Here is a 25,201-nt window from a genome sequence, read left to right on the forward strand (position 1 = left end):
AATTAGCAACATCGACTAGTACATAGTTTGTGCTCGATTGCACATGAAACAACTTGATTTGTGCTTTTCCTCCTGAGGTATACGATATGGCCTTCTACATGTTTTTCCCTCATATCTCCGAAACTAATAACGCACAAACGATAGGATTTCGTGCACATAGAATTACAAGTCATGCACTAAGCAAAAACACTAAGCCCATCCTTTGCTCTTCACATGTGGGAGAAATGCGAGCATTTGATTTCAAAAGAAATGACAAAATTTGTATCCAGTTTCCAACTCTGTTTTCAATTTTTGGCTTATCTCAGGAAATATTGAAGCACAAGCGATGGCGTTTTTTGCACAAACGATGTTCTAAAGTACGGCACTACTTTCCTCGTTTGTGCTAGAAGTCGGGCGGGGGGATCAGCGCAAACTTGGCTCTTACCAGTTTTTCCCATATATCTCCGGAAATAATAAAGCACAAGTAAGGGTCGTTTCGTATACAAACGAGCACATATGATGCACTAACCAATGACACTATTTCCATCGTTTTTGCTTCAAATCGGGAGGCTAGCTTGAACATATGCCCCCTACCAGTTTTTCGCTTATATCTCCAAAACTAATGAAGCACAAGTAGTACGGTTTCCTGTACAAACGTGCATAAGTGAGGCACTAACGAGCGGCAGCACTTTTATCGTTTAATCTTGAAGTCAACAGTCCAAGTTTACGCAGGCCCCTACGTTTTTCGTCCATAAGCTCAGGACTACAACCGAAGCACTAACTATTGATGCTAATCTCATCACTTGTGCTTCGCGTTTTGAAGGGATGCAAGCATTTTAATAAAAAAAAACTAAAATTGTATCCAGTATCCAACTCTTTTCAGGTTTGGCTTATAACTCACCAGAAATTATTGAAGCACAAACGATGATGTTTTGTGCATTAACGACCAGAATCGGCGCACTAACGACGCCATACTTTTATTGTTTGTTCTTGAAGTCAATAGGAAAACGTGTACTTCACCCCATACCAGATTTCGCTTAAATCTCAGGAATTGAGAAACCACAAACTAGGGGGTTTTATACACAAACGGGTACAAATGATCAACTAACGAATTGCAGTTTGCGCTTGAATTCTAAGGCCAGCGTGAACTTTTTTCCTAGCAGTCTTTCACTTATATATCTGGAACTAACAAAGCAGAAACGATGGGGCTTCGTACACAAACGAAGCCCTAACCAATGTCACTAATCTCATCGTTTGTGCTCCAAGTCATGAGATCAAGTTCACACACCTGAGATGATGAATGTTACCACCTTTTTTTCACTTTATGTATCTAATAACGAAATTAGTTTCCATACACAAACGACAAAATTTAAGCACCTCTGAACACAAACGTTGAAGAATAGATTGGCATTGGAACCTGTTTTCGCACGATGCATAAATGGTTGACTCCATTTCTAACCGATTTTGATAAGGGGGTGCTACCGTTTAGCCTTCCCCAATCTTTGTTTTTGTTCTAGCACCTTGTTCGTTGTTGCAGAAACGAAACTTTATGTTGCACATATCTGCACAAACACTGCGGAAACGATTGACATCATTTTCCATCAAATTTGATAAGCTAGGGGTACCGTTTATACAGCCTCCCCACTTTGTTCTTGTTCTAGCTCATTGTTCATTGTTGCACACAGGAAACTTTGAGTTTCACATTTCTGCATAAAGGATGCACAAACAGTTGACACCATTTTGAACAATTTTTGATACGTTTGGGAGCTACCGTTTAGAAAGCCCCAACTTTGTTTTTGTACTAGCTCATTTTTTGTTGTTACGCAAACGAAAATTTGTGTTTCAGATTTCTGCACAAACCATTTACAAACGATTGACACCATTTTGGACCAAATTTGACAAAGTTCTGGGGCTGTCTAAATGGACGTTCAGAAAATGTATAATTGTCAACATTATACATAAAGTTAGGATCCGTAAAGTTTTATTCGATATTCCACACAAATTCCATCTAGAAAATTATCATCTTCTACATTTTTGTTTCTGCTAGTTGTTTGGAGTTTTCAATAACCTTCTTGTAAAGGCAAAATGCTCCCACAAGCAGGTATTAAATCTAAAGAAAGAAATGACCTGGATAGCTTTCTAGTTAACTTGGGAGCAGCATCGTTTGAGTAGGTTAGGTTGAAACTATTCGTGTGTTGAAATATAAATACAATGGAATGTGGGAGATCGTTCTTTTACGTTAGATGTATTATACTTAGGTGGATCACTCTTCACATTGTACGATATATTAGATGAAAAAAAACAGGATTCCAAAGAAGGGCAAAAGTGTCAATAGCTACATTTAAATGTGTACAGTAGTTGATATATGGTTTCGTTTTGTGCGTATCTTCATAACGCTGTCTCTTTCTATTAAAAAGAGACATGCCAGTAAATTGATTGTATATCTAGTTTTGTTTAATCTTGTGATGTCCAATTGTTTTAATAGAACTGAAGATCTACAATTTGAATAAGCTTAATTGTTTAATTTAAATGAAGACTGAAATTGCATAATATTTATCATAATTAAATTAGATTGCTTATTATATATGTTTATGCGTATTTCTACGTAACATGGTAATTTAAACTGGGAGACATACAAGGATGAAATTGATTAGGGTATATTGTTAAGGTCGTACTCAAGCAATTGAGTTAATTTGTGGTATATGTATATTTGGTTCAAATACATGTTTAATTTTCAAACGTATTATATGCACTTTCAACATTTATTTGCTGCACTATCATATATTACTATAGTTCCACTCATATCTATATGTGTATGTCATATTGCGATTGTTAGAACAATATTATATTTTCCTCTTTCTGAACTTTTAATTGGTGCAATAAGCGTAGACCTAAAATCAATTCCGGATAGCTTAACATTTATTAAGCTTACGAGAGTTCATATAATATTTGTATAAGTACCAACAACAAGAGTTCTTGCATCGTAATAACCGAATCAACGTAAAAATAACTAAAAACTTGCAACCTTCCTCAAAAGTAGAAAATGTTGAAAAGTTATTGGTTAGTTTTGTTCATGAAGGAACGTATTTAAGGATAACAAATGTTTCTACTGTAATACCCTTTAGTGCAAATCACCACAATTGATTTTGGGAAGGAAATTCAGTAAATGAGATATTTACTAAGTCCCTTGCTGTATATGAAAGTGGTGATATATAGGGATGGTAAAAAATACATAGTTACTTGTTAAGAGTGTTAGGTTACTTCTGGCGAAACAGATGCAAGACGTTTGTAGTTATCTTAATGATTTGAAATGTATGTTTTATCACTTTAGTTTTGGATAATTAGGAGAAAAATTTGTATCTTCTTAATTAGTAATTGTAGTACGGAAGTGTCAGTGTATGTCGAATAGTTGTAAAGTGTAGCATGAAGGTGTGCAGAATTTTCTTTCGATGCTTCAAACCTCTCCGAAGGGGTAAAAATTCTATGAGAGGATACATTATATTAAATTTTAAGAAACAAACTCTAAAACTGGAATATATTTGTAATACGTCGTTCGAATGTAAGGTACAATGACTGATCGTAATGCCAAATGAGAACGCGAAACCTTGCATATCAAGTAGCACCAGCGTGTGCCCAGTACTCCAAACGCGTAAAAGGTGTAATACTCGTAATTTATTCCGAACCTTGTATAACTTTATGAACACTGAATTTTTCGAAAAATTTCGATGTTACTAACGTAATTTCTTAGTATACCAGGCAATTACATATGTTTCTCAGATACCAACAGAAGATGGAAAGCGTTTTAATATTCGGGAAACGCAAATCAATAGACATTACACAGGACTACAATAGGTGTCACCGATACAGACATCCAGTACCACACTTCACAACCCTTCACAACCCAACTCCAAATTCCTAGATAATTGGTCACATAGTATGTGGCTAAAACTTATATAAATGAGATGGCAATGACAATACTAGAATAACTTGCGAGAAGTTGTACACGCAATACTAGCCGTCTTCCATGGAAAATGATATCATTTGCACAGTTATAAAGCACACATGCAACAATGACTCAGATATCGTGACCACGAAGCATAGGTTCAAACGTTTATCTCGTGTTGAGAGGCGGAACTTATTTCTGTTTGAATAGGAACGGGTAAGGGGTAAATCGGCGTAATTGATGGTACTGGTGTGTCAGTAAAGTAAATTGGATTTATACTAGTAGGGACCATAGTCGCGGAAATATAATTCTGGATGTAGGAAATGGGACACAACATTACTGGTCTACCTTGCGTCGAAACTATATACGTGGAACAGTATGTGACGTTCCTACAAGAACATGTGTTGAGCTACAACGCTAATTACCGCAACTCTCTCAAGACAATTCGCTCCTATCGAAAATGATGTTTGTGTGCGTCAATGGTTTGCAGAACTAATGGTCCATGGTGCCTCAGTGGCAGTTAGCACTCAGTTAGCAAAAATGTGGGGCTTGTGTTGTACAAATACTGTGTGGAGAATTTGTTCGGATCTTCCCGTCTCTACAACTTCGTTCATCCCATCATTAATTTATTCCCTTTATCATCTTCTCCTTTAGCCTACACTGTATAAGCATGGGGTTTATATTGAAACATTTGAATTGTCACGATATAGAACTTCCAGATAAGTGAACAGGCTGAAGTGGTGCAATGAAATGTCCACCCAGATCAACAGATATAATGTTGATATAATTCGATATATGAGAAGATTATTATGAACAAGGAATATTTTCTCAATTGTTATTTTTAGTGTAGAAGGAAATAGTTTGAAGCTTGAGAGTGCTCCTGAAACTATGCTCTTTTAAAAATTTTTAATGGAAATATGGCAAACGTGGTATGTTATGTTCCTTTTCGAATAAAAAATACCGAATTGATTGAACGAGGTGGGTATAGTAGTAATAAATAATTTTACATTGTGACTTTTACTTCTGGATTGCTTATACTTTGTTGGATATTTCGGCAGAGATTACTTGAAAGATTTAGAAAATGTTGAAAAATGTATTTATAAAAAAACAGTGAACATCTTTTTGCAAACAAGTTATTCATGTGAAAGAAACAGTTACTTCTGTAGATAACTAAACTTATGCCAGAGTTCTGTAAACGTAAACTTGGTGATCAGTGTACTATTTGATATGCGACATCACTTACTTCCCGTTTCATATTTTAACTTGCATTTTGTATGCTACATTTCACAGTGGCTGCCATGGTCGCTAAATGTCGCACAATTTGTGCCTTTCAACTACCATCTCCCTGTAATTATTTTCACAGATAATCCCTTTAGAAAAATTTATCTTTTACACAAATTATAACAATTGAAATGAATTTTATTTTTTTCATAAGCTTTAAGTTACCAATCTTGCATTACTTATATATAGTTGTTATTTTTAATTACAGTATCATTTGGTGGTACAGCGAGTTTCTTCCTTGGTGGAAGCTTAGTAGCTCTTATAGAATTTGCTTATCTAAGCATCCTGGAATTTGCAAGAATGCTGCTAAAGAAATGTAGAAGAAGGCAGAAACATAAAACGTTTCAGAAGGAAAATGAACCAACTGATATAAGGCTGACGACTTCTGAACATCAGTATTCCACTAGAAAAATATACGTCGTTAGTTTTGAACATGATGATGAACGACAAAGGTATTTTGTTGCTTTAAACGTTAGTATACTCATCAGCTCGTAATATTAAAGTTCAAAATATAAATTGAACTTATATTAAAATCATCAAATCTGTGGCAAAGAGTTTAACCTCTACAATCCCGGATTTGTTTCAAACGATACAAAAAAAACTTATTTTTGGCATTTTTGCTTGTGTTCTGGGATAGAATAAACATAAAACCACATCACTATTGAAAAAATTGATTTCGGATGTATTTTATTTGCTAGTACTCATTCGGGTACTTTCGGTCTCAATGCAAGTGTAATAACAACTTCTATAATTTTATGTTATTTTAATTTGAATTACTTTAAACAAAGTTTAATCTTTATACTAATTATAGCTGATCACTCACAAATCGCTAGCACACACATACATGAAAGAGTTTGGGTATTTTAGAGCATAATTTGGGATAACAATCCTTGCTTTCAAAGCTATTATTATTATTATTATTATTATTATTATTATTATTATTATTATTATTATTATTATTATTATTATTATTATTATTATTTTACATTTTAATCTCCTTGAACCAATTGCATGTAAAATTGGCATTAAATGAATGTGGTATGCTTGTAAGAATGAACTATTGTACTTTACATGGAAATTTTCGAAGCATTTTCAGTTTTAAATTACATTTCTTACATTTCTTCATATCTAACCTGTGATCTTCCTGAACTACCTTCAAAACATAACCGATGTTGTATCTCTCCTTTAATATCTTCGGGCCAATGTTCTATTCCATAGTATCTGTCTCCTGTTACTGGCATGAAAGAATGTTGCTTACCTTCCTGTAGTACCCCACATTTGGTGAACTTAATGGTGGTCTGCCTAAGCTTTTAGATACGGCATTAAAGAAAAAAGATAGGCATTAGAGGGAGAGGATGTGTAGTAGTTGATCTCAATACCAATAAATCATATATATCTGTTTTCGGGATGCTGCAGATTTACAGTCTCTTTTGTATAAAATCCAGTTATTGATTTGTCTATTGGTCCCTGCACTACAGTAACAACTGGTTGAACATTTTATTCTTCTTGAATATTACCAAATTCTTATTCTTCAGCGTCTGAGCGAAATTCTTTTCCATGGTCCTCTTCTGATATTTCGGGATAGCTATATTGTAAGTATTATAGAATTTCTTTTGGTTGAAGTTGTGCATTGGAAGGAAATTACTATCAAATATTGTATGTAAAGTACGAGGCAGATCATCCCTTTGATGCAGAAACCCTAACAAATAAAAAAGTACTACACTCAATTTCTCTAATACTTCTACTATATTCAAAAAATCAATGAATTATATTTGGAATTAACATACGTGAAATTGGTACACTATTACCAAACAAATTTATTTTTAGATGTCGAATACATTATTCCCAAACAACAAATTTATTTCAATTGCAATTGAATCGGGAGAAAAAAAGTAAATCACGAGAAGCAGTGAATCCAACGAAGTGCTTATATAGACCCAGAGTCTTATTTTGAGTACAATACAAAATAAAAACAATGGATGTACTTTTTTGAGAACTCCTCACATGCCCCTATAACACAGATCCAAAGTACTCATTTGGGAACCTACATTTCATCCCTCGTAGTAGTGACGAAACAAATGACTATTAGGAATAGCTTGTAAAATGTATCATTAAATAACATCGATTAGGAGATATACATAAGTTTTCAAATACTTATATAATAAAACGGGCTGAGTACATACCTCTCTTCTTGCCACAATCTTCCAGGCTCTTTGATCATTCAGTCATATTGATATGAGAATGAAGAAAATAACTGGAGAAACGTTGCAACAAATGTTTCGAAGTAGAGTAATATCGACAAGTATGTCGTACTTACATGTGTGAATGAGGACTAATGAAAAAATAAATATGTACTGAATTGACAGCACTGGGACTGTAGAGGTTACATTGTCGCTTGAGCGTATGGAGATATGAGTAATAATATATTTTTGTACTTTTTACTCGTATTATTAAAACATCTTTGCAAACATGACTAAAGCGTCTACATGAATGTTAAATATTGTTAATGTTACGACATTTCAAATTTTTACAGCAAAAACCAATATTACGTATTGATGTCGTTAGTATTGGAATAATGGGGAGTTACTAAGTCATAGTTAATTTTGCATTGACCATTTAAGGAACATATTTTATTCATTTCATACATTCATTTCCAATTTGTAAGAATCTACCTTCCAATTTCCTTCTGTACTTGTTTACCCCTGGAACTCCAGACATATTTTTATACCTTTGTGTACCAGTCGGGTCCAATGGACCCACAGTAATATACTGTGATCATCTAGCCATAAAATTAAATTTTTGGAAGGAAATGGACAACGAAATACGAAAGAATGTCCTTTTAGAAAGTATTTATGACGAATTAATAAAATACACTTCGTAGTTGTCGTAGTTATACAGTACACTAGAAATATGCTAACTTAGCAGTATTACTATTTCCTTATATGAACTCAAATAGAAGTTCTAATTTTTCGGCATAATGAAATAGTCAACTTTTTACATACAGATAATAACAACATTTTATTACAGGTAGCAAATATTTACTTCCAAAAACTGAAAATTACGATCCCTTTTCCTTTTCTTTTGCATTTGTTAAGGATAGTGTACGTAACAGTTTTCACAAACAACTCTGGTGTGCTCAGAACACACATTTGTCTTGCATTTCGTACAGAAGGTTATTGTGTTGCGATCCCATTTTGATGGGCAAATCCCGCATCGATCTTTCTTTTTGTATGGCTCTTTTTCCGTGAGCTGATCAGTTTCTGTGTGGCATCTCTTCTGTGGAAAGTCTTCTCAAATATGGGTCAATTTTTGCCGAGGGAAAAAAAGGAAGTTACGGTGTTTCAATCTCCGCCTCTTGTCTTTCTTCTGTAGTGACAAGAATATAATATAAATGTTGAGTGCGCTTATATCAATGACGTTGAAGAATACTACCAGAGGCCATCTCCTTGTAATTCGCTTTGTACTGTAACAGCGGGTCATCTGGTCCATAGTGCCCACGCCAGACTTTGTTTTGTTATAGTAAAGGATTAATTCTGGCTTTTTGTCTGCTGTAGAAGTGTCAACTTCACGCTAGTTATGCATTTTACTCAGAAGAGTAACAATTTTGTACTTCTTTGGACAGTACGAAACTATCGTGGCATCCTGTTGGAATCCAAAGAAACTGCTACGTACAGCCCTACTTTTATCTGCTTTGGTAAATGAAGTTGGGATTTCTGGCTTACTCTTACGGATAGTTCCAACGTAGGTGAGTTTTCGTTCCTTCAATTTACGTGAAACAGGAAGACTTATAAAGAAGTTATCCCCAGTAATATTTCTAGCACTTCCAGCAATTTCTTCTGTCAGTTGTGGAACGACTCTTACCCTTTGATTGACTTCTCTTTGCTGTTTAGGACTTTTCCGCTATATATTTGCATCTTCCACATATAGCTGAAAATTAGAAAATTAATAATACGGTTGCATTTATTTAGCAATTTTAAATATCTTTCCCAATTGCACATGGTAATTTAAATGTAGATTTTTCATTAATATTTTCAATCAAAATGCTTGAATTCAACGATTTATAATTTGTTTCACCTGGTTAATTTCAACTTAATGCTAATTTTATTACAAGTGCGCAAAAACGGCTCAATTCAGTTATAGTGCCAATATTAGAGTTGTAATGTTAAAGTGTATTTGTTTTCTAACACAGTGTTATCTTCATTCAATATTGCAAACATTGGACTATTCATAAAATTGATTATTAAAATATTTATTTTTATATTAGGACAAGTATCTACATATCTGAATAGATTATTCAAAGGTTAATTTGTCATTTGTGCAGATGTAGAACTGGTTACCCAATGGATGTGTTCAGGAATACTCTGAAGGAATATATAATGTTTTCATCTTTAGATGCTGTGATCCATTTTAAACTTTCACCAAATATGGTAGTGAGGTAAGGAGTTTTTCATTTGGCGACTCCTACTTTGATAGAAAAACCGTTACTTATTCAACTCACTCTGAAATTACACTTAAATTTCGTTTGTCACTTAGATAGAAAATCAATGTAATGTATATGAAATGTCACCATTGAAATTTTAAGTATCATAATAAAATGTTTAGGGGTTAATGTTCCCATTCGACAACAATGTATATGATAAATGTTTTAATATCATGAAATAAATGAACATAGGGTTGTCTTTTATTTATGTTTTATGTGGGACTAAGGTCAGTTTTAGGTGCATTAGTTATACATAGAAGTAAACATTGACTATTTTCATTTTATTTAAATTAATGCTACTTGTTACATAAGTTGAAGCTCTAAATAATTTTCATTATACATTATCTAAATAGGATGAGTGAACTGTGTAACTTTAATGAAATATGTCATAAGAAATATTTTATACCTAATAATACCACATCGTTTTGAGATATGTGAGAATAACAATAGCAAATAGCGTTTTCGCAAATGAAAAGCTTGCCGCTTATTATATACACAGAAACAAACCCTGAAAAGTGATTGATACAGAAGAAACTCATAAAAAAACTTTTCGTTTTTGCGCTTAGTCAATGATTTCTATAGTTTCTCAAGAGAAGATGTTTACTAGGGACTACAAGTGATCTAAATGTATCAATATCCTCAAAGTCAAGGATCATTCAGAAATTTCCATATATAAAGGAATTCCCACGTTACGGATAATACTGAGTTAAAGGAAGGAAATAAACTTGGGAAATTTTTAATTAAAAAATAATAATCTACGGTAGTATATACTTTCTTCGACAAATGAACTGTATCCTACTATTGGCAAAGTATGATGAATCTTATGAGATATTTAAAAATGAAATCTCATAATTTTGAATTCAAAATTTGTACATATTTGTTCACTGATGCCTTCCAATATATCAAAGAAATATATCAAAGAAATGATAATAATGAATCTGGATCTAGATCTAGAGTAACTTAAGAAGCACTTTGTATATTATGATTAATCCTCTGCAAGTTGATGTATTTTTGATAACATTTTTACCTGCACGCATTGCTGAGAGAGCTGTAAACCAAAGTGATTCAAAACAACCGGTACAGCGGTTGAATAAAGTACTCATAAATATTATTTGATCTGCGCAAACGAAAGGAAAGAAAAGGAAATAAGGGAATATAATTTCAGATGTGATACTAATATTGACATGAAAAGATGAAATGATCAAACTACCTTAGCGTCAAACTAGCAAAGTCACTTGGGTAAAAGAAAACGAAATTCACGTAACTTAAATATCATCCACATTCCTGAACGTCAAGTATAACATAAGTACAATAATAACATTAGATTCATGGTCGTCCTTGATGAGATGTTATCCATGTACAAATCTTAGCCTTCTGGAATGGAGTGTTTTTGGAGGTTATTCTGTATGGTTTGAATCTGCAAGTAGTAGCAACTTAAAAAAAACCAGGCCCATGGGGAAGAAAGAGAAAAAAACATGCTCTTATATTTTCAAAGAGTAGATATGCTGTATTTGCTCATTAAAATTCAGGAATGTGCCTAAGGGATCTAGCTCTCATCACAAGTTCAATGCTGTTGTTATCTCAAGCTATATGGAATAGAATAATATAAAGTCGTGAATTGACCAACGTTCTCAATTTCTAACACACAATTTCACAAACATGTGAACTAGAAAATTACAATAACTTGAGATTACTTTGCTAAAAGAAAATCTCCCCTACATTTGAGTCGCACATTATTTCAGTAGGGAAATTATTCATATCCAAAATCTGAAATAACAATATTTTACTTATTGATATTAAAACATTTTAAGAATGACAGGGAATTAATGTGATTATTATTAAATTGATTGTTCTTATCCATATTGTTAGTCATGAACATTATTTGCAATAATTCAGTTTATGTTTTTATTGATGCGATTCTTGCGTGACGTGGATTAGATGTTTGTTTTAGGCGTGGTAAGTTGGTACTAATACCATGTATTTTTTTTATCAATGTATATTAACCTACGAGGGGAAAATCGTGCAAGGTTGAGTAACAAGGATAGGCAAAATCTCTTAACTTGGGATGAGACGTTCCTCATACTAAAATACAGACTCTGATGTTCAATCATTTTGGAGTAACGAAAATGAAAGAACTAAATGTAATCGAAGCGTACATCAAATACAAACTAGGTAATGCAATTCGGTTTCTCTAGGCGGTTTCTGAATTTCCTGAAATTACAAGATCAAACAGATAAGAAGCCATAATTTATCCCCTTCATGAACCACATAGTTCATGCGTTCAAAGCCGTCCTCCGCCATATATACGTTTACCTTTAGCTACACTCATGGTGTACCTCGTTGAGTGTTTCATTCGAGCACACAACAATCAATATATCTAATTTTCTTTATAATCCTTCAACATTTTACTTTGAAAGACAGCTGTATTATGCCCTTCCGCCTGTTGATATCGAATTACATCCTTTGTAAGTGCTTTAATCGCAATCGATTTGCTCTCACGGTCATTGTTTCAGCGAAACCCAGAGTATGTTCCTTTGTATGCTGAATTTCCGCGTTTTAGAGAACAGGTTTGACTAATTCATATTAAGTCATATCAATATAGTTCACCTAAAGATTAACGGCGTTTGCGTAAGCACTTTAATATTTCATCTGGTTAGTATCTTATATCTACATTAAGAACGAACCTTCCTATTTACCCGTAATTTAGAACTTATAAGTTGAGTGGAATATATATATATATATATATATATATATATATATATATATATATATATATATATATATATATATATATGTGTGTGTGTGTGTGTGTGTGTGTGTGTGTGGTGATTACTCGCTTACAGTTTTAGTTGCAGTGTTGAAGAGCACAGTTATCCTTAATGTTCGTTTTAGTGATGTTGGTATTGCGTGTAGCTTTCTTTATGTATTTCATACTGTCTTGAGAAATTATTTACACATTTTTAATTGATGATAATTTAACATCACATGACAAAATGAAATTCAGTCCAACGCTTAGAAAAGCAATGTTAAGTTTTATATATTTCAGTCTACACTGTTTCGTCTCTATTTATTTCTTCCTATCCTTGAGAGCTACTTGCTTTATTATAGATATTTAGAATATTGCTTTTCCTAATTATATGCCATGTGCTTAACATCATTTAGTCTATCTCAATATTCCGCGATTGTTGAGGTTCATTTCTAATTAGACGTTGCTTGCATAAGATTCACCATATGTACATTTAGTCTGTTTCAACTAACCCAAGTATATACTTTCCATTCATACCTTTTTCCTTATCGTACTAAATATACAGGGGATAGACAAAAATATGGAAACACCTAAACAACTGCACAATGCCATTATTAATAACGAATAGTTCCAATTTTGGGACACAGAACGACCTGCAATCGACGAGAAATGGAGAAATACAAGTAGCGTATAGGTTTCAAAGAGATGTTGTACCATTCTTCCGTCAAGGCAGGTGCTACATTTAGAGACGATGATGGTGGTTATCTCTCTTGCAACTTGGTCTCCAACACTGACTACAAGGACACAATGACAATGAGATCTGGTAATTGTGAAAGCTACGGCAGATGTGGCGCTTCATCTTCTTGCTCAATTAAAGGAGTCCTGGACAATGTGAGATGTATGAGCAGGGACTTGGCCATCTTGAAACACGGCATTACAATCATTGGACAAAGTTTGCACCATGGAATGAAGTTGGTCAATCAAAACAGCTACATAGTCTTTGTTAGTGACGTGTCCATGCAGGGTACTGATGGATCCGGAAGAATACATAGATTTGGTTGGCAATTCATTACTGAACCACCGCCATGGTTGCTTCACTCTTAGTAACAGGCAGTCTGTACCGTACCTTTGTGTTGGCGTTCTCCACACGTAAACTCGGCCAGCAGTAGGAAACAATGTAAAGGAAGATTCATCTGAGCAGAGACAGTCTTCAACTACTAAATTATCCAGATGTTTAGGCATTGCTACCAATGTTTTCGTATAACAGCATAGTCAACATTCAAGAGTGGTTTGAGATTTGCAGATCTGCCACAAATTCCCTGCTACTGGAGTTCTTTTCTCACTGTTTTGAAGGCAACCAGGGTTTGTAAGACTCTATTCAGCTCAGTTGTGATTTTTGGTGCTGAGGTGATATTCCGCTTGGTCACAATCTTACCCAATGTGCTCTGCTACACAACACACAATGCCGCTCACATTAGTGCTTCGCTGATGTGATTTTTTCGATAAAACATTCTTAGGCAGTCGTGATTTTCGAGATTGCGTCCCTTGCTTCGAGAAACATTTCCCCTACTTTCACCAAGAACCTCCCATCATGCGCGCCTTGAAGCTCTCTCAGCCGAGACATGAATCACGATAACCTGCACGGACTGCAGGGACTGAACTGTATCTGGCCATTCTGACCGATTAGCTGCGACATGTACCACTCAGATAAAGTCGTGTTTGAAATGGCAATCTCTTTTATAACAGGTGTTTCGTAATTATTGTCAAACCCCTGTATATTTTTTGTATTGTTTAATGTAATATTAAAATTTCCTGTCACGACTACAACTAATTGGATTTCATGATAGAAAAGTAACTACTAGTTTATTATTCACAATCTGCCAGTTACGTGTTCCACCTTATTTTAAGAAATCATAAAATTTTGATACTTCGGTAAGAAGAACACAATTTGAAACATTGGCTGTATATGCCAAGAACAATTACTACTACATTACGATCTTCAGTTCCTGTATTTACATTGCAATAAATCTAAACTGCGAAACACAATTAAGTCTTTAACTCTTATATTTCGTATTCCGTTGATGTTTAGGATATTCTTCTGTATTTCTTCTTCCTGCGTATCGAAAAGTTGCTCCTGATCTTATCTTTAGCTTTATTCATCTGTCTTATGAAGAAAAGAAATTGAAAAACATTTTCATGCCACATTTTGTGCTAGATGGAAACTATTTTGAAGAGAAGATTAAAGTTCTCAAGATATTAGTTTTACGTTATTGTCTAAGGTTTCCCATTCAATATCAAAATTATACTAAACAGACATAATTAAACATAAATGTAATTTAATTTACTAATACCTTTTTATATTTGTCAATTGTGGTGTTTGCTTGTTCTATCCTCTTTTCTTAATATATTCAAATAAAGTGTGAAAGTTATTAAATCTCCAGCTGTATAACGGTTAAGCCTACTGTCACTAGCCTTAGATCTAAGCTATTCATTTGGACAATACACAGATTTATAATTCCACACAGGAATTTCATATTTCACTAGCAATAGAATTTCATATGACAGACATATTGAGAGACATTTGCTTCATTAAATTACAAACATACATGTTCACTAAAGCATAGTAGATCTAATTAAATTTCACTTAAATTTGTGGACAAGTTACTCATATTTTCTATACAAATACATTACAGAATGTACGAGTATTTCAATCGAATAACAATGCTACATTTCCGCAAAGAATATATCATGGCACTTCTTAAATAAATATTTCCACTATCAGCATCCATCCCGCGTATGTGATTGGAATACAGCTTATAAGATCTGCAAACATGTTGCTTCAGATTTACATCAAAATTCTACCAACATCACGTCACCATCTACAACTTCCCCTAAAGGCCTACCCTCAGATAGAAAAATATTTCATTGACCTTTGATGGGATACAATAATTAATCACGAACACTGTCACACTATCTCCACCAAGTACTTCAATGATCATGTTCACTGAGCTGTTCCACGATCATCGTCGCATAATTTCCTACGAGATTATTAAACGTTCATCTCCACTAAGAGGTTTTGTCACCAAAACTGCTCCAGAAATCAACACCAAAGTCTTTCGTTTGATCTCCTCTAATTATCCATTCTCTTCTGTAAGGTGCTTCTTTAATTTAGAGTCATACAAAATGATTACGACCACTGTTGTATTTGGCCACTGATATTAAAGGTGAATATACCGAAATCCTATATTCCCTGCTTCTCTCTTATTCTCCAATGTATGACAGAATCAAAAAGATTTCATCAATTTGCATATCATAGGATAATATAGGACATTACTAGATCATGAAGTACAGTACTATTTCCATTTCAGAGACAAATTAGGAAAGACAATTGAAGAGACTTTAATTAAAAGAGTACTGAACGATACAGCATAACAATATAAATTAGGTGCCACTTTCTGAGATCGTTAATAATTTAACCCTTCATTTCCAAAGAGTACAGGAAATGAACATCACGATGTCCACCGGACTGGAAATATATCGTGATTGGACGAGATAATTCGTATATATTGGTAATAATAATAATAATAATAATAATAATAATAATAATAATAATAATAATAATAATAATAATAATAATAATAATAATAATAATAATTTTTGGACATGTGTTACATTAGACAGAAGTTCTGAGAAAATGACCAAAATTCTTCATTTGATGTTATGTACAGTGAATGTTCTTGAAGAGATCAATGCTGAAATAATATTTTTGTTTCTTTCAGTACAACATAGTTTATTTACACTTTGGGATAAAAGATAACACGTCGTGTTGATTATATTTTCCACGTATTTCTTAATGAACAAATGACCGCATTCATGAAGACAGGCTCATGTGTTGTCTAAACGTGCTTTCGATCTTCACGCTGCTTTCGATTCTTTGGACTAGAATTCAATTGACTAGGTCTTTCAAGAAAACGAAGAACATGTCAGGAGGAGGGTACTCTGACATGAAACATGGAATCGAAAGATTCGCTCATTATATCAATTCTTCGGCATAACTACGTTGCCAAAAGCAAAGGGGATATTATGTTTTTAATAATTTCCGTAGATAGAAATTATAAATTTGTTATCTAATATTATTCTGTTTGAAACCATATTAGTTCTCGAAATCTATATTGTTCTTGTCATTTTTGTGCTGAAGTTTTATCTCAAAACACCAGGATAATCATAACTTACCTTCCAGGAGAGAGAGGATGGATTCTAAAGCAGATAGGCATTTTTGCTAACCCTAACTCACCCTCACCCTCAGTTGATGCCCTCATCCTCACCCTCAGCCGCCCTCACCCTCTGTTGACTCCCACACAGTCATCCTCAGCCACCCTCACCCTCAATCGATATCCCTACACACGTCCTCATCCACCCTCACCTCAATCGACTTCCTCACACTGACAGTTACTTTCATGTACGAAATAAACAATAAGTATGTGTAAATATGATCCTCATTGAAGTTATTGAAATTTATATATTATAATATACATAGGTATACATTATATCTACGCTATATAATGAGTTATTCCCATTTATATATATATATATATATATATATATATATATATATATATATATATATATATATATATATAGCATCAAACCGTTCATGTATATATCCTGGGACTCCGCAATAGTGTTCCCAATCATGCTCAACACCTAACTCGATCAGATTCCTTTTCCCTTACATAGAAGCAAGAGACCTAATCTTTAACTGCGACTTTCCTCAAGAGCAGCCTCTACTTTTAATTATGTGCTTGAGAAGATATTCTCCTGCTAGAATATGAACATTTCTTAATTTATTTCGAATTTAAGGATAGAAAATTTGAAATCGTGAGTTGATTATAGCCTCTATGTTGCGAAGAAAACGCCACTTAAAGTGAATGAAGGCTCAAGTATTATGTTTATCAATATGAGAATTATATCATAACACTACTTTGAGTCTAGAAGTTGTTTGTGATACTTTTGAAAATGATAAACATAGTGTGGTTCTAGTTTTCGATTTATCTATACGATTCTTTAAGTATATAAAAGCCGGTTCTTGCATAATATAACGGAAAAATAGTACATTATGTAAAATGAGTTAATATAAAGGACTCCGTTAAAAGACAAATCCTATTGTCAATATACGAAGCTATCGTGGAATTTTAGGATGTTTCGTGTTCATTTGACGCTATTTTTTTTTCAGCAGCGAGATTATATGAGACTTCTTTTGTGCTTAAGGCGAGAACACTCGCCATTTATCCGCAAGGAATCGATACGAATATAAGTGCCCAGCAACATTTAGCTGTTTCCTCAGATATGTGCTAATCTTTACTGGAATAGGAACTGATATATTCTCAATTAAAATATTTTAACCAAAAGCACCAAAAGGGATTTGTGGCAAATTACACAACATTGTTTCAGAGTAGCTTTTTTCAAAAATAGACTTTAATGAAAGGAAGGATGTTTGTGTTTTCTTGGATGTTGATTTGCACTTTCTTCTAGTCCATTGATTTATATGAGAGTATTTTTTTAATGCACTGGATTTAAATTGTTTGATTTTACTAATTTTGTCTTCTGGCCTATTTAAGTGACCCTTGCTTTAAAAATATGCTTATATTCAGTGTAATATTGCTTTAGTTTTTATTTATAAATATTAAAATCACATAATACAGTAGTTAAATTTTGCATATTGACATATACATTTAAAGATTTAAGAAAGAATTCTGTATAATTTACTTCCTAAAGTTCTCGTTTATTTCAGAGAATAAACAGAATTTTTCCTTATATAAATTAATGGCCTGAGAAAACATGATGGTGTCGATATTCAACACTTTTAAGTGTTACTCTTGTTTGTTGGGATTTATAAAACCTACAATTAAAATAATTCATATTTCGCTCGACATTTCTAAGAACTCAAGTTTCCTTATTTGTTAGTATATAAATTTGCTGCCTAGGAAGTTTAAGAGGTTTCCTTACTCTATGAACTTAATGTACAAAAGAAGATATGGAATTTGTTACTAAAACAACAAATACAAACGCCAGCTTCAAATACCACTCACCACAATTAGTTCAGTGTAATGTGTTATATTTTAACTATGAGGAAAATATTTCTATTTCCCAAAACCGCCTCAAATGTTACACACTACTCAAGTCGATGAATATAACACATTACAAATAGCATCGACTCCAACGCCCGACTCAATAGATTCCCTCACCCTCAGCCACCCCGAAACTCAATCGACTCCCTTCCCATCAGCCACCCTCACCCTCAATCGACTCTCTCACCCTCAGCCATTCTCACTGTCAATCGACTCCCTCACACTCAAAGTTATTTTCATATTTTAAATAAATCATAAGTAAGAGTAAATAAGGTTATAAAAGAATTCACTGGTCATAAGCTCTCCGGCAGAAAGCTCACCGTACATAAGCTCACCGGCAATCTTATATTACAGGGGCCGGCAAGAGCTCACCGATAGCAAACATAGCTCCCTTGAGGGACTTGTAATAAAATTCACCGAATATTGAAATTAGGCTTTGGCTACTTCCAAAACGGAAAAGGAATCTACTATATTATATGACTTATCAGGTATAAATAAAATAATCAGTACGTTGAGGAGCTGCGTTGTATTAAATGTGGACAGACCTTGAGAAACTTGTAACAAAATTTCCTGGATATTAAAATCTAGCCTTTGACTACAATTACAAATAGGCCTTATAACTCACTAGAAAGTAGAGCTACTAATGTCGTATAGCAGTTATCAGATATCAGAATAAAATAGTTACGATAGAAGTTTAATGTGTTAAGCATGAGCGACAATAGGCCCAATTTTCGGCCTCTAAATTTTGGAACCAAACTTTTCTTACATGTCGGATAACTTATCAATACATTAAAATAATTTCATGATTAGGCATGAATACTTACATAATAGAATTTTCTTACTTAACAGGATTCGTGATACTGGTTTGTGAATTTTTTTTTAAGAATTCAACATACTCAGATGAATTTAGGCCTTGCTTCTTAGTGCTGTCGTGTTTTGAGACCAACACTCAAAGAAATCTCTTTTTTATTTACTAAGTTTTTTGGTTCATAAGTTGTTTTTTTTTAATAAATAAAATAAGAAATAGATTCATTTGATTAGTATTGATCTGCAAGTATAATGACAGCCTTAAGAATTGAACTCTGCATCATTCTTAATATTTTGTTATGATGTCCGATAACTCCTATATCACATTAGTCATATAGCCTATTTTCTATTGAGGAGGTAGGGCTACTACTAGTCAAAGCCCATATTTAAATATGTAGAGCACTTTGTTACAAGTTCCTCAAAGCCAATACACTTTTAACACATTAAACCATGCAACATCCTCATTATTTTATTCTGATATCTGACAACTGATATATAGCATTAGTGGCTCTATCTTCTACTGAAGTAGGCCTATTACTACTCAAAGTCTAGATTTTAATACCACTACATACCCATCATACGTTTCTCTAAAGGGGGCCACACTGGCTCAACGGTAGAGCGTTCACCTCTCGTGCTTGGAGTCCCTGGTTCCATTCCAGCCCCGCCAAGCAAATCTTGTGATGAACAACCACCGTGTGCGTGGGTTTCCTCGTAGTTCTCCCGTTTCGTCCCACTTTCTTCATTCCACTATTTAATTCATTACTCATCATCACCGTCTCCCTTAGCCTAAACGGCATAAACGTGGGATGTAAAACTCAAACATTCATTTCATTTCTCTTAAGGGTAAATGAAATATATCTGAGTTGATTTCAGCCATATGAAAAAAAAAGCATAACAGGGAGATAACCTTTTATCAAATTTCGTTTACCAATATTTCTGTGCTGCAAAATGTCCTTGCACAGACAGTTTCAGCACAGGGTAGCGGGATGGATTGCTTACTTCAATTAAAAGAAATTAATATTTTTTGTTTCTCCAAATCTGTTTTCAATTTATATTTTAATATTCAAAATCTATTTCATATTAATGTTCAAAGTCTGTTTTCCATTTTTGTCATATATTCCGTTGTTTTTTTATTTTATTCAGGTTTATTTTCCTTTGCAATTAAATTAGTTAATCTATAAAAGTATTTAGTTATCACTATTGTATTCTTTATTGCATCATTTCCCGGTGGGTGCACTCGATGGAAAAGGTCTAAGAACGCTTTCTCAGGTCAGCCACCCTGAATGAGGTTTTCGTGGGTTTTCCTCATTCACACCAGCCAAATGCCGGGATGGTACCTAACCTATAGATCTCAGGCCTCTTCCTTCCTTCCCCAATCATATCTTCCTTTCCTTTTCCTGGATAGTGTGCTCGCCGAGGGACGTCATTCCTCAAAACGTGACGGGCTAAATGGCCTTAGATTCTGAGAGCCCAGAAATCTAAAATCCTGAAATCCTAATCTTTATAGTATTAACTATTTTATAGTATAATTATATTATTAGTGGTGAGCTTATGTCCGGAGAGCTTTTGTCCACTTTTGCATTAACAAAGTAATCTTATGCTCAGTGAGCTTTCCACCGGTGAGCTTATTTCCGGTAAGCTTAAAGCCGGTGATCTTATGTGCGCGACCCGACAGTGGCAGATCCAGAAATAATAGTTTGAGATGGGCTTCATTTAGAAAGTTTTTTTTTAAGAAATCGTTGGCGTTTTGGGTGGCTTGAAGTTTATACGCATAGAAATTACTAACATTATTTACAAAAAATTGAAAAAGTAATCCTGTTATTCGGGTGGGTTTCAGCCTGAAAGACCCAAACCCTGTAAATCTGCCAATGATTACGGTTGAGATTATATACTTCAACACAAAGAGCAACCAAGGAAAATAAGTTCACGGGCACTTTTTTTCGTTCGTCAGTTGGCATTCTTGTGGGATATATGGTAAACTATCAGAGTGTGAATCCTGTGTCGGTACCAGAATATACATAATTTTCTTTACAAATATCGATAATTCATACAGAGTACTGATATCAGTACCATAATTCTAATATCAATATTTGTAGATTGCGTGCAGTTTTGTGTAGGAATTGAAATGTTTAAATATTGAAAGGAAAACATTGCACGGAAACATTATGTTTGTATGCGTAACGTATTTTTTGTATGTGGTGCATAGTATCTTCCCTTCTATGGTTACTTTGCACCAAAGTTTATATGCCAATAATCACGGTCATACTGAATATTTACCAATGCACTTGCACGAATGTTTTTCTTATATATCCAGCTATTATATGTTTAAAGTAGAACGTTCTAAATCATTACGTTTATAAGTTACATGCAATGCTCTTTAAAATGCATTATACCTTGTGCAAAGGAACCAAGTCTTGCGGTATTGGATGATATTTGTTTTAAACAATATCACCTAATTACGAAGCAGTACGCATTTCTTGGAAAAGCCATTTGAATGAACATTCACTCTACGGTACCCAAAGAAAAGTTTTCATCTGCAGCTACGACGCCTACAGGTAATATATGACTGGAACCCAGGACATGCTTTTGGGAGGGTGGCAGTAAAACATTTTTGCGATTATCTGAAGCTGCAGCAAAATGTTGTCTCCAGTGGGGAGGAGGAATAACCCATCGTCCTGTAATGACGCAGAAATTTCCTTGAATTTAGTGCAGGTGTCTTCTATGATGCGTAAAAGTAATAACATCTGCACACAAAAGTGGCATTTGTATTCATACTTTAAAAAGTGGGTCAAAGATTCTTTACATACGAAATATAGACCGTATAGACCTATTACGAAGGGCATTCTTGCTGGAATTTTTAACGAAATTCACTAAACTAATTTCCTGCAGATAACTAGCTCAATCCCTTACATAAATCTTATATATCTACGAAATCGAAAGATGTAAATTAATCTCGATTCAAATTTTATCTGAACATATTCATGATAATATTAAGGAAGGATTAGCTAATGATTTCTGTAAATAGTAGTAGGTATTATTTTGAGGGGTGGGGGAGGATTTCGAATTTTCACTCATCGGTTTATAACTTAGAAATCGGATGCACACTCAAAACTATGGAACTAATATTTTTGTTTCCAATTCCACACTCTTTGTATACATGGTGGCGTATCAGAGCAGAATAAGTTTGTTAATTCTTTCTTTATATTTCTTGAGCTCCTAATGCTACTCACGTCAGTGTTTCTTCCAGATACATTTCGCGGGTGGGATTGGGCAAAGTCCCCGGAACTAAGATAAATTATAAATTGAAAACGTATGTTACTTTTGTGAACGTTGTTCTGGAAATAGTGTCCCAGTGCAGCCCTTAACATTTTGATCTTGTCCCATCAAAATTCTCTTGAAGAAAGACTGGTCCTACTAAAATAGGATATTTGTAAGTACTCAAACTCAATGTCACGTACATTCACAGAAAATTAGATATTTCTCATTTGCACACGCGCATTTATCCAAAATTTTAAATTATTTTATTCTTCTAAGTTAATTTGCTTACGACAGATTAGGCTAATCAACAACAGGCTGAAAATTAGGCGTTTTTAAAAATTATTCCTCATCATATGAGGGGAAATCTCAAAGAGAGCAGCTGGTATTAAACATGGTTATTTTCTTCAAATTTCCTAAATAGTGATCAGGTTCTGATTACAATCATGCCTACTACACAAAACGCGATAAATGTATTGGTATGAAGCCATACAAGGCTATATCTATTTTGTCGGCACTTTTGGTGTACTGAATTACCGACGTTTAATATTACATTTCTCTGGAAGGACACCACTAATATGTTTATAATGAAATGAAATATCTAGGTGAATGTCTCACGTTTATGCACCGAGGCTAAGGGTGACGGCTATGATGAGAAAGGAATGAAATGAAGGAAGTAGAAGGAAACGGGAAAACTCCATGAATTAAAATCCAAGATGTTAATTTAAAAAATCAATGCACTTGTTTCGAAGCTAACTGATCAGTGCTGAATGAGAAAGACTTTTTCAGTTTCGCATTCAGTTTCTTACAGAACGTCTGTGGCGTTTCATCTGCAGACTGCTTGATGAAAAGCAACTGAAGGGTGAAAACAAATCCCTATTTTGCTATATTTATCTCAAAACTAGCCGAAAAATTTTACCAGCTCGAAGGTCAAACGGTTAAACTTACTCCAGATAACACACACACACATGTAGAATATTGTCAGATTTCCCGATAACCAATCCTCATTGTTTAAAATGGAGGAGTGCATCATAATCTAGCACCAGTGACACATTTCTTTGTGTGCAACAAGCAGTGATTACAATGGCAGCAGTATAGCTTGAAAGAAGTATAGGAAACGGGAATAACCGATTCAAAAAACGACATATTACAGCTGTGCTACTGGGGCAGATCTACTCACAGGATTATATAAATTACAGAGAACTTGTTCACTCAACCGGGATTTTCACTGAAGCAAAGACATTCAAGCGAAAGATGTAAAGACTTAATCTCCTTGCTACAGTCTGTAAAAAAAAAAATCAAGTAGTACCGGTTCTTCTGCAACACCCTTGCTCAAGAGTCTTGGTCTTCCAGGTATGGTCTTGGTGTTGGTGTTCGTCTTGCATCCTTTGGTCTTGGTCTTGGTTCTCCGTCGGGATTCCAGGTGTTCATCTTGCATTCAAGACTCTTGCGCTCATCTCCTCTCGAAATACAATATACTACTGTCTGTCTCGTTCACGGTTTTGTTTCGGACTCTCAAATAAGGCTCGATAAGTTGAATCTTGGTATCGTTTCGATTTTCTAAAGTCTGTCTCAAACTCGATTTTTGACTCGAGTCTGTCTGACTCTGTCGTCTCGAAATTTCCAGACGCGAAACAAGATACTTGGAGTATAGTCGGTCTCGGTTTCATCCCTTGAGTATGTTGCGTATGCTCAAACATAATTCTGGAACGCTAGGAGTAATTTCAATCGAGTTTGACAAACATATGACATACGACCAGAAAATAATAATGTAGGAATAACACATCTCCAGTCTTCCCAGCGGTGGATATAGGGAGTGATATGTAGAAATAATCGAGAACGATTATATTCATGTCGAATCCACATTTTTAAGAGTCTAGGCTGATTGGTGAGATTCCAGATGACATTCATACGCATGTTTAATGTAATAGAACGATAGATCTCCGTAGAACTTTATGATAACTTTTAGGGATGAATAGAACTATTAAACCTACCAGAAAATTATGAAAAGAAATAAAATTCTCTTCAAATATACATTTCGAATATTTTGAATAAACCTCTTACATTTCCATGTATACAGTTCAAAGACTAAACCATCTTCGATTGCTCATTAAATAAAAAAGTAATAAAAAAATTTAATTTAACGTCCCACCATTATGGTCTTTCAGTTGAAGGAGATAAATAGTTAACGAAAATGAATGGTGATGAAAAATTAATCTTTGTGCTTCCCTACCGGAAATCAAACCTTTAAACACGCACAATAAAGTAAATACGCGTCAACCACTACATTAGGAGATAGGACTGCTTAATGTAATCGTTCGGAACATTCCTTTGACTACCAAGAATATATAACACGGCGACTCTCAATTTAAGGTAGAATCGTAAGCAACGCAATACGATAAAATTTCAAGGATCTTCCCGTAAGGACTTGAACCCTGGACACGATGTAAGGAAGACGCACGTGGATGATTGTAAATATTTTGCGGTAATTTAGAATTAAGTTATTGAGTATTCATATAGTTTGTGGCCAAGAAAAAGAAAAGAAAGGTTGTATGCTGCTGTAGTTTTATTCATTGCTTATA

Source organism: Thermobia domestica, chromosome 7 (genome assembly GCF_964235325.1).
Source record: "Thermobia domestica chromosome 7, izTheDome1.hap1.1, whole genome shotgun sequence".
In the NCBI taxonomy this organism is placed as follows: domain Eukaryota; kingdom Metazoa; phylum Arthropoda; class Insecta; order Zygentoma; family Lepismatidae; genus Thermobia; species Thermobia domestica.